This window comes from Gymnoscopelus microlampas, assembly GCF_963454915.1.
Source record: "Gymnoscopelus microlampas genome assembly, chromosome: 8".
Lineage (NCBI taxonomy): Eukaryota > Metazoa > Chordata > Actinopteri > Myctophiformes > Myctophidae > Gymnoscopelus > Gymnoscopelus microlampas.
The window spans coordinates 23,690,898-23,700,888 of record NC_139945.1 but is presented as its reverse complement, the minus strand read 5'-3'; the positions used below and the strand labels follow the sequence as shown (position 1 = coordinate 23,700,888).

Sequence of the window (9,991 nt, the reverse complement as noted above, 5' to 3'; positions counted from 1 at the left end):
TGTCGCCTCACAGCTAGAAGGTCCTGGGTTCGATTCCCGCAGTTGATGCTGTGGGCGTGTCCTCTCCTCCGAGTCATCAGTGCCCACCCCCTAGGTGGGGTTGGCGAAGGGGCCTTTCTGTGTGGAGTTTGCATTTTCTCCCCGTGTCTCCTAGGGTAGGTACCCTCAAAAAACATGTAGTAATCCTGGTCACAATACTGCCTCCCCCTGGATAAAAAAGGTGTCCTCTTTTGGGAAGGTCAATACAGGCATGGCTCCAATGGCATGTGCAGATGGTTTCACAGACGGCAGGGCTGAGTGGAGTGGTCTTGCCTGAAGAAAGGTGTTGGGGTCTTCTGCAGACTGACACAAACACAAACAGAAAAAACAAAAAAATATCACAAAAAATGTATGCGTTGCATTCTGAATCTTATAGTCAAATATGAAAATTGCCATATATGCACATCTTACCTCAAGGATGTGAGCAGAGCATGTATGTCCTAACTTCATGTGGTGGAGACATGTCAGGCGGGCTGCAAAGTTAAAAACATTAATTTACAGCAGCCAGTTATTTAAACAAGCGTATACTTTCATGAGATACTCCGTCAGAAACAGTAATTACTGTACCTTTGTCCAGCTGCTTAAGGTCCCACAGCGGATCACTTTGGGTACAAAGTAGGAGTTCCGTCAATCGAGGATTCGTCAGAGTTCATCCTATGACACAGACAGATAAAGAGAGAGAGCAGGTCAGTTCACATTCCTCCAACAAGGATCTACCGGTGTTCATCCATAACTAGAGAGAGATCACAGAGAGACAACATTTTTGTGCCATCAGGATACAAAAAAATCACAAAAACATAACATAAATACAAAATACATACAAACTGGAAAAGGCCACCAGTCATGATTCAAGAGGCATCACATTACATTGTATGCACAGAACTGAGATGGGGCCTGTTTGTTCAGGAGTCCTATAGGGACAAATGATCTTGAAGCCCTAGCCTGCAACATTGGCACTGTGTACCGTCGTCCTGATGGTAAAAGGTGGTATTGACTGTATAACGGGTGCGTTCTATCCCAAGCAATAGCTCTCCCCTTCCTAAGCACCCGGGTCTCATACATTGCTGCTATACTCTCATGTCGTACCCCAGCTATCTTGCTGGATACATTGATGATTTTATGGAGTTTGTTCTTATTAACCAATGATAGTGAGCCATACCAGGAAACAAAACAGAAAGTCAGTGCACTCTCCACGAAGGATCGATGGAAGAGCACCATTACACTTTTTTGCACATTATACTGTCTCAGTCTGTGCATAAAATGCAGCCTCTGCTGACCTTTCTTATAGATGGCATCAGTGTAGGAATTCCATGTCAGCTTGGAATCAATCGTTGTACCCAAATACTTGTATTCGTCAACAGTCGCCACCCCATCCCCATCAATAACTATTTGCTGGTGTGCATCATGAGCACTAGTCCTACAATAAAATATACTTAGTGTTCTTAATATTCAACTGACTGAAGGAAGCACATGCAGGCCTACTTCAAAGGAATACATTTGCTTACATGTTCCAGTTCTCTGAAGCAGGGGTCAATGAGTCAATGAAGGCCCATCTGGGTTGTTATTCAAGGTCCAAGACCTGGGAAACATCCTTCTTGTTGGGTCTGGTCTTAGGCTCTCAGTTGACTCTGCCAGACTGCCAGAAAACATAACAAAAATAAACAATTACAATTTAAAAGTGTAACCTGGCATTACGTTTCTAATAGCAGAAACTGAAGTGTGTCAGATGTTTGTCATTTGTCTGCCAGGTATCAGTGGTGTGTTAACATGAGTAGTAGCTTACTCACTTAGCTCCACTGGCTGCATATCTGTCCTGCAACATTGTAGTGCTCTATGAGGTAAGGGATAAAAGGATAATATACATTAGAAACAATGTTTGGTAATGTCTAGACGCCAATTAGAAATAACTAAGTAATAGTAAAAAAAGGAATTAAACAAATAACCACTGGCAACCACTGGCATAAATGAGGCTAGACAAGACAGTAGCAAAGGGCCTTGCAGTCAAGACAAACAGCCAAATATACAAACAACATAAGCCACAATCTAATAATAATAATACAAATTACTACTACTACTACTAATAATAGTCTGTTTTCAACCTGGTGTCCCTATTTTGGACAACATTCTCAATAATGGCCAGCCTACACCCTCACAACGTGACACTGTCTAACCCTACCGCATTAATTGTTGGTACAATGATAATTCGGGACCCCCAGGGAGGTCCCCACATGATTTTTGTTTTGGGGGGGGTCCCCCCGATGACAGTGAAGTGACAATTTAAGGACTTTTAGACATTTTTATTGCCTCAAAAGGAAAGAAAAAGACCATTACTGAATCAAAGGTAAACAACAAACTACACTATAAAAACTGGTCAAACATTGGCCAAATTGTCAAATGATATAAGAAAGAGGCAACAATTGTGAAAATAGAGATCATCCAAATTTCCAATTTGAGACTCTTCCTCATGTTCCTCTTGGCCAAAATCTGTACGGTCATCGGCCTCATCTTGTTGCACATCTTGATCAGAATTTTGAGGTGCAATCACTGCAATGTGCATGGCAATTTCAGGCTTCAAATGCTTCTCACTGGGAAGGCTATGTTCTTTACATTTATGAGCATTAAATGATGAGTAGTTATTATACTCAACAGTGCAGTTTTGATATGGACACTTAACCGTTTCATGATTTCTAAGATGCTGGCGCAAATGGGAGAAAAAAATGTGCTCTGTGCAGGGTTCTTCAAAATTGCAATGAGGGCAATGGAATATCACACGGATTTCATCAGCTCCACTCATCTGTCTCTCTTCATGGTGATGTCTTGATAAATGTACTTTCAGGGCATTAAATGACTTAAATGTGCACAGACAATCTGTGTGAAGGCAGGGAATTGGCGTGGTTCTGGCATAGCTTCCATGTTTCAAGCGATAGTGCTTAAATAATTGAGCCCTCTTTTCTGAAGAAAAAAGCAGTACTTACACTTCCAGTGCATTTCTATGCTGTCTCAAAAGATCCACACCTAAAAAAGAAAGAAGACACGTTGATAGTTAGTGAAAACATAAATAACTCATAGTCAAGATGAATATGTAAAAGCTAAATATGTTTTAACTTGGTAACCTAGGCCATTGGTTCTCAAAGTGGGGTCCGGGGACCCCCAGGGCCAGGGGTCCTCGAGGGAGATCCAGGGGGTACCGAGCTAAATGATGGATAGTTAGGAACCAAATTGACCCTTATGGCTTATGGTTAAATTAACATAGATTTTACAATATAAATTGGGGTCCCGGAGATAGAAATGCCATTAAATCGGGGTCCGTAGCCTAATGCATGTCAAACTGGGGGTCCTTGAAATTAAAAGAATCACTGCTAGAGACGTAAAAATCTTCTCTTATGGGACTCCCTAGCTGGCATATCTTTTCAAATGGGGGTCCGCGGGCTTGTGAAAATAGCAGATCTACAAGCTCACAATCGCGAGGCGTTGTGATGTGAGCTTGTAGATCTTCTATTTTCACAATGTGCGCCTATTTCTTAGGTAATATTTGACAATGTGGCCAATGTTTGACCATGTTTTGTAGTATTGTTTGTTGTGTGTCCATTTATATTTTAGAGCAGTGGTTTTCAACCTTTTTCGCATCAAGGACCCCCAAATTGACAAATATTAGCCCTGGGACCCCCATTTGAAAATATATGCCAGGGACTCAACCATTTAGATTTTTTAGGGGGTCCCAATCTACACTGTATCACCATCATCAGTGTTCATTTAACTCTGAGAGTGTACAAATGGAACCAAATGGACCCTAACGGGTCCATTTGGTTCCATTTGTACACTCAGAGTTACAGACATATAAGGGTCAATTTGGTTGCTAACTATTCATTTGCCTGGGGACCCCCTGGAACCCCCTCAAGGACCACTGGTGGTCCCCGGACCACTGGTTGAAAGCCCCTGTTTTAGAGGCATTAAAAAGGTCTTATAAGTCCTTAAGTTGTCTCTTTATAAATGTGCAGATACCCTGTATAGTGTATGCACTTACACTGTATGTTGGTTTGTTTACTGTTGAGTGAGAAAAACATTAAGATAATCTTCTTGGGACCCCCCTGGGGGTCCCGACCCCCAGTTTGGTAACCACTGCCCTAGGCCAGTTTAGCTTTTCTAACCCACAGGGGTGCAACATTTAATTGAATACATTTATTATAAATAATATTCTTATAAAAGCGATTTTCTGAACATCTACAAGATCACAAAGCATGTTGTCAGCTTGTAGATGAACATTTTTTAAACATTTTTTAAACAACACAGTTGTATGACAAACATAAAATATGGCTAAAGTAAAGTAGTAAATAGATGCTTTAAACCAGAGGTCTTCAACGTTTTCCAAAGACCCCTAGCTGAGAGAGAGATGGAGCAGGGACCCCCTCTATATTGTATAAAATTGTATTTCAGATTAAACTTTTTTTTCAACTTGGTCTGCTCTTTTTACCCCTAGACCAAACCTTTTTGCAAAAAATAGCAGATCTACAAGCTCACTGTGAGCTTGTAGATCTGCTATTTTTCTAGATCTGCTATTTTTGGTTACCCTCAGAAAAGGGATGCTAGGGTTCAAGTGGTTAATGTAAAAAATAAATATATAACACACACACAGATTTGGCGGCCCCTGGGTAGTAACTCTGAGGACCCCCTGTTGAAGACCCCTGCTTTAAACATCACTTGGATACAATAATATTGTAATTGTGTGTAAATACGTTTGTACCGAACACTAGTTTCAACATATTTTGCTCATGCTGCCTGAAAATATGTTCTCCACAACCAGAGCTAATCTGCTGAAATCTACCCAGCAACATACTACTGTAGGTTGATTATTACGTGGATAAGGGATTATCACATCTAACATATGTGCTCAATTCATCTTTCAGGCTGCTTCTCCGTTTTAATAGTGCTTTAAAACATGGCCCTGAAACTCACTTTGTTGGCGGAGTCCAGCGGGCCGTGTCTCTGGGGTAAACAAAGAAGGACGAGAGTCCCTCGCTAACTTCGCTAAATAAATCGATGACATAAACTTAAGCAACAAAAGTATGAGGAATATGACAAAAGACAACGTTTGCTAAATATATAGTATATACAGTGAACGTTAACTTACCTTAGCATAACAACTCTGAATGAATGAACGGAGCAGACTAGAGCTGCAGAAAAACAACACCGTTCTTCTCTTCCTGTTTCTTACGCACGCTTCTCCAGTGATCAACTGCGCATGTGTAGTGCGGTCAGTGTTGCCAGATTCTGTGAGAGAAACAAGCAACCAGGTCTAGGAAAACCAGCCCAAAACCAGCCCAAAAGAAGCGACTATGGGCAACATGAGCACTTTAACACATACATCAGCTATTTTCAAATAAAATCTTGCAGGGAAATTATAATGAGCAGATCTGGCAACCCTGAGTGCGGTTCTAGGTTTGGGCGGATACGGAAACGGTGCATGGTATACGCCCCGTGTACCATTCAAAGCCCTTTGAATTGTATACAGGATACAGTCATAGAGTTAGGAGGATGCAGTAGACAGACCCTACATCTGACCCTACATCGACTGAACAGGAGCGAGGCTTTCCCCATTGATTATAATGAAAATTCAGACAATACAGCCTTACTTAGCAGGACCAAAAGCACACACACAAAACGTGATGTTAGAATACACTTGTGTAAAGTGATGTCCAAAAATAAATACACTTAAAAGGGATATTTCACTTTCAAAAAAACTTTCTGTCATTTTATCATCTACTCAGGCCTTTGTGAACCACCCAGACAGTTTTTAAGTTGCTTGATTCATTATTTAGATATTTGATATTCATTTTATCAGACACGCCCCTTTCCTATACAAACCCATTGTAACTTCAAACTCCATTTTAACCATGTTAGATTAATCAAAAACACTCGTCCTTGGTTCTGGTGACTCATCCTGCCCTCTTAATGCGTGAGGGGGCCGTGTTTTTCCGATTACTTTTTTCATTTATTTTATTTAAATGTTTTATTGTACTTTATTTTTTTAATTTTCAAAAAAAATATTAAAAATACATACCGTATGTCCCTGTGTGAGGAAAGTTATATGGGCGCGTCCGGGCTGAAGAGCTGATAAATAATCTGTTGTCCGATTGTGTCAGCGCCCCCTAGTGGCCAAAGTATTCAAGAAGCCCAATAACCCTAATTTTCAGAACCACATGTTTGTGTGTGAGGAAAGTTATATGGACGCGTCCGGGGTGAAGAGCTGATCAATAATACGTTGTCCGTTTGTTTCAGCGCCCCCTAGGGGCCGAGATAATAGTGAAAACCTGTTTGAAAGGAGTAAAAACAAAATTGGACACCTGTTTCTGGGTCAGTGCGTCGCCCCGAACGCGCCCATATAACTCTCCTCGGACACGGCCTTACCATTCTCCTTAATTGGCTAGGGTCAAATGTCAAGTTATTACGCGCAATAAAGCGATATATCTCGAAATCGATGCATTTTTAGAATTCACCTTTCGGATATGTTGTACAGCTCGCCAAGGCGCACGTGTGGATGTCTTGTTTGTCCCCGTACGACACTCCTAAGTTGACCTCCTACACTTTCAGAAGGCACATAGAGTCTTATATCTTAAGACCATATCAAAGGACAAAGTCAGAAATAGAAATGTGTCGTAACGGGACAAACAAGACATCCAAGTGTGCGTCTCAGCCAGCTCTACAACATATCCAAAAAGTGGACCCTAAGTCCTTATCGTATTCGAGATATTGAGCGAGATAGCGAAGCCGTAACCATAGCCAATTAAGGGATAATTAAATCATGATTTGATATTAGGGTTTGATTATTTCAAATTTTAGCATTATTTTACGTGTAGATTTGGAAAAAAAATATTTCGGAGAAATCACAGGCTTGGAACACCCTAAAACCAACCAGGAAGTGGCCTTTTAAGGCACTTCCTGTTGTCCGAGAAAAAAGAAACTTGCATATTTGGAATCAGCGCCATCACATTAGTCTAAAGCCAGAGTCTCGAAGAAAAATACAATTTCTAAAAATTTAACGAGGGTTGACCTTTGCAGTCTTTTCGCTGACCTTTGAGCTTTATCAGTGTCAGAAAAAATCAGGGCCGGTGCCAAAAAATCCGGCTTACTCTCAATATGGATTGAGAGAAGTTTCGGATTTTAAAAAAATATCTGGAGCGATTAGTTACAGATTTTGTGCTCAACAAAATCAGTTTTTTATACAAAAGTCAACGTCCAATCTTTTTGGTGACCGTTTGTATTTCCCAAGGTCCTAGAAAATCGAGACCTATCCCATTCAATTCAGCGTCTTTTTTTGAGTCTGAAAAGGTGTTTTTTAATTTAAAAATAAAATATTTTTAAAGAATGTGAAAAAAGCTAAACTTTGAACTATTTCAAAAATCTATAACTTCTTATTAAACAATTCTAGACTATTGATGTAACCTACCATTCGACTCAATATCATATAAATAAGAGGGTGGAAGGGTCAAAATAAAATAATAATATGTTTGTGAAAAAAGCTTCAAGTTTACTAAACTTTAACGCTTGTTTAAAACACTTTCTAAGGGTCATACAAAATCGAGACCTAGCCCATTCGATTCAGCGTCCTCTTCTGAGTCTGAAAACGTGTTTTTTAATTTAAAAAAAATATTTTTGAAAATTGTGAGAAAAGCTTAACTTTGAACTATTTCAAAAATCTATAACTTCTTATTGAAAAGTTGTAGACTATTGATGTAACCCACCATTCGACATAACCAGGGTTGACCTTTGCAGTCTTTTTGCTGACCTTTGAGCTTTATCAGTGTCACATGTACACATATACGTATATGTTATATTATGCATATAAATAGATAAATACAAACACCAAAATTATCCTCACTTATAATGTTAAGTAAGGATTACTGAAAAAACATTAGTTTAATACAAATCCTCCTCACTTATAATGTTTAGTAAGGATTACTGAAAAGACATACGTTTAATAAAACACTAAAAGTCATCCTCACTTATAATGTTAAGTAAAGATTACTGAAAAGACATTAGTTTACTTACAAATCCTCCTCACTTTATAATGTTAAGTAAGGGTTACTGAAAAGACGAAGTTTAATTACTTTCCTCACCAGAAAGTTGACTCTATTAGATTTCATCTAGTAGAGTCAACAAATGTAGCCGAAATGAGTAAAGAGTACTCTTTCTTTTAAGTAAGGTCTACCATTACATGAAATCAGATTTTACAGTGTGGGGTCATAGGATGTTTCGGGTCTCGCAACATACACCCTCGCCCAGGTGATCCAGCCAGGGTTGATGAAGCCCCGACTTACGTCCCAGGTAGCTACCCACGGTCAGTCCTAAATAGGGAAAGACAGGGCCACTTAATACACTTGTCCGAAACTACTCTGCCAGAGAGGAGATACTCTGGCACGTGGAGGGACTAGGCTCTGTGGATGGCCTCGTGGCCGGGCTCCTCCTCCGTCTCACGAGGTCCAGGACCTGTGCGTTGCACCAGACTACCCCGCTCCAAACATTTTGTAGTGTGTCAAGTTGAAGCCTACAGAGCGTGCTTGATATCACTTACATTTTTTTGTTTTATATTCTTTTTTCTTTTGTCCAATAAGTACCTATATAACATTATGCATAAAACTACACAGCGTTACTGCAGAGTTTAGACTGGTTTTATAGTTCCCAGATTGTAAAGTGTAGCGTGCACTTTTACCAATGTGCACTGTTTGTTAAATGGTTTGAACGATCTGAAACATGGTCTTTATCTGTGATGTCAGATTGTTGAATTAAATTAATGTACTGGGGGTGGGAATGAAACTGTAGTGTGCATGTGACCAGTTGAACCCTAACACCCAAACTTCTATTTTTTGTTTTATATCACTTTTTATTTTTATCTCATCTGAAAGTAACATGCATGCACAGCGTTGCCGAGTTTTGTTAAGATGTGATAATGAAATGTTTTATAGTTCCCAGATTTTAAAGTGTAGCTTGCACTTTTACCAAAGCCAATGTGCACTTTGTTAAATGGTTGGTTTGATCTGAAACATGTTTGTTTGATCTGAAACATGTTATTTCTATGTGATGAAGTCGCATTAGATTGACAGTTGAATTAAATAAAACAATTCTTAAATTGAGAAGCTGTTCCAACTGGTCTTACTCTTAAAATAAGGAAAAATAATCTTGTGCCTCCGCTGGGATATGATGCAAACCACTGTTGTAGCTTGTTACTGGTTAAGTATTGCTCAAAAATGGATTAAATTCCCTATTAAGAAAATGCAAGTTACATTTCCCTAAAATGAGAAAATAAAATCTTGTTTGAAACATGTTTGACAAGCAAAAATGTTCTTTGACAAGCACATTTTTTCTTTTTGGACAAAATATAAGACTAATATGCTAGGATCGAGGATTTTTTTACTTTCTTAAAATCCATTTTTTGCAGTGTGTGTGTGGGAAAGGCTGCTGCGGGTGCACGTTACGAGTGCGAGCATTGACGTGCACACCCTCCCTTCACAGGCAGTCAGGGTGCATGGATGCGCGTGCACATTACCAGCGTGGAATGTGATGTGCACACGCTTCCCCAACGAACCTGGCCATGCTGCTTTGTTGATTACTGCAGCCAGCTGAGGCAGAGAGAGAGAGAGCGATCGCTCGGATTCAACTTTAGGTTTGGGAGCCTGATCACTGCTTTAGATGATGTTTTGTGTGATCACATGTTCAGATGTTTTTATTTTATTACATTACGAGTGCGAGCATTGACGTGCACACCCTCCCTTCCCCCATAGAGCCAGCTGCTGATATTCAGTGATTACAGGCAGTCAGAGTGCATGGATGCGCGTGCACATTACCAGCGTGGAATGTGATGTGCACACGCTTCCACAACGAACCTGCCATGCGGCTTTGTTGATTACTGCAGCGCAGAGAGAGAGAGAGAGAGATCGCTGGGATTAAACTTTAGGTT

The 9,991-nt window shown here is 40.0% G+C and overlaps 1 long non-coding RNA gene across 1 annotated transcript; it reads right to left on the bottom strand.

The window, feature by feature from the left end:
- Nucleotides 1-205: 205 nt before the first annotated feature.
- LOC311050315 lies at nt 206-5,225 on the bottom strand. The gene is made up of 6 exons (XR_014601283.1): nt 5,168-5,225; nt 1,827-1,870; nt 1,545-1,675; nt 607-693; nt 451-512; nt 206-342 (listed from the first exon to the last, which is right to left on the bottom strand). It is a non-coding gene; the product is annotated as an uncharacterized lncRNA (long non-coding RNA).
- Nucleotides 5,226-9,991: the final 4,766 nt, after the last annotated feature.